Source organism: Neovison vison, chromosome 12, assembly GCF_020171115.1.
Source record: "Neovison vison isolate M4711 chromosome 12, ASM_NN_V1, whole genome shotgun sequence".
NCBI lineage: Eukaryota > Metazoa > Chordata > Mammalia > Carnivora > Mustelidae > Neogale > Neogale vison.
Window position 1 is genome coordinate 39,973,168 of NC_058102.1, and position 2,198 is coordinate 39,975,365.

Genomic DNA, 2,198 nt, shown 5'->3' on the forward strand with positions numbered 1-2,198 from the left:
TTTTATTCCTGTCCTTCAAAGCTCTACAAAAGTGTTCAGGGAACAAAAGCTCCAAGAGTGAACCTGAGAAGATTACTTAGCTCCATCCTTGGCAAGGGTAGTGCAATTCTGTCACATGCAAAGACATTTGAGAATCACTACAGCAGGCCCCTACCCCAGAAGATCAGGAAGAACATCCAGTCAAGACCAAGCTCACCAATCAAGGAAAACAGCTGAACTCCAGAGCTAGGGGAAAGCAATGCATAGAATTCATGGCTTTTCCCCCATGATCCTCTAGTCTTCCAAAGTTAATTATTTTAATTTTATTTTTTAAAATTTTCCTCTTTCCTTTTTTACCATTTTAAAACTAGTTTATCTTAACAATACCTTTATTTAAAAAAATATTTTTAAACCTTCATTGTTATAGTCATATTTTATCCCTTCATTGTATTGAATCTTATTTTTTGTACATATATAGGATTTTTTTTTTCCTAAAAAATTTTGGGACACAATTTCTTCTAATAGAAAATAATGACAATATACCCTAATCTAGCACATGGCTTTGCTTTACTCTCCAGCCTGTGCACATTCCCTCCTCCTTTCTTTTTCTTTTTTTCCCAACCAACTTATCTTATCAATTCCTTTTTTAGAATTTTTAAAAATTTTCATCCTTACAGTCATATTGCATCCCTTCATTGTGTGTACCCAAATATATATATATATATATATATTTATATATATATATTTATATATATATATTTATTTATATATTATTAATATATTATATTATAATATATTATTAATATATATTTATAATATATAATATAATATATTATATTATATTAATATATTATTAATATATATATATATATATATTTATATATATATTTATATGGATAAAAAACCAAAACCCACCTATATTCTGTCTACAAGAAACTCATTTTATATATATATATATATATATATGTATTTCTTTTTATTTTCTTTCTTTAAAATTGGGAGAGACCAAAATACATACAAATCAACTATGTGGCTCTATTCTATTCACTAGTCTAATATATATATATGATATATATATTATATATGATATAATACATATGGTATATATATTTTATATATATATATATAAAACTTTTTATTTTTTATTTTTTTTTCCCCCTTTCTCCTCCCCCCAGTTTTGGATCTCTTCTGATTTGGTTAGTATGCACCTTTCTGGGGTCTTTGCCACCCTTTTAGTATTTTATTCTCTCATTCACATATTCTTATCTTGATAAAATGACAAGGCTGAAAAACTCACCACAAAAAAAAAAAAAAAGAAAAGGAGGCAGAGCCAATGGCTAGGGACCTAATCAATACAGACATTTGTAACATGTCAGAACTAGAGTTCAGAATGATGATTCTCAAGGTGCTAGCAGGACTCAAAAATGGTATGGAAGCTATTAGAGAAACTCTTTCTGGAGAAATAAAATAACTAAAATCTAACCAAGTTGAAATAAAAAAAGCCATTAATGAGGTGTAATAAAAAATGGAGGCTCTTACTGCTAGTATAAATGAGGCAGAAGAGAATTAGTGATATAGAAGATCAAATGATGGAGAATAAAGAAGCTGAGCAGAAGAGAGAGACAAACAACTACTGGACCACGAGGGAGAATTAGAGAGATAAGTGATACCATAAGATGAAACAATATTAGAATATTAGGGTTCCAGAAGAAGAAGAAAGTGAGAGAGGGGAAGAAGGTATATTGGAATTATAGTTGAGAATTTCCCTAATACGGCAAAGGGGACAAGCATCAAAATCCAGGAGGCATAGAGAATCAATGAGGCATCAAAATCAATAAAAATAGATCCACATCCCATCCTCTAATAGTAAGATTTACAAGTCTTAGTGACAAAGAGAAAATCCTGAAAGCAGCTCAGGACAAGAAGTCTGTAACATACAATGGTAGAAATATGAGATTGGCAACAATCTTATCCACAGAAACCTGGCAGGCCAGAAAGAACTGGCATGATATATTCAGAGCACTAAATGAGAAAAATATGCAGCCAAGAATACTATATCCAGCTAGACTATCATTGAAAATAGAAGAAGAGATAAAAAGCTCCCAGAGCAAATAAAAATTAAAAGAATGTGCAAACACCAAACCAGCCCTATAGGAAATATTGAAAGGGTTCTTCTAAGCAAAGAGAGAGCCTAAAAGTAGTAGAGAGAAAGGAAAAGA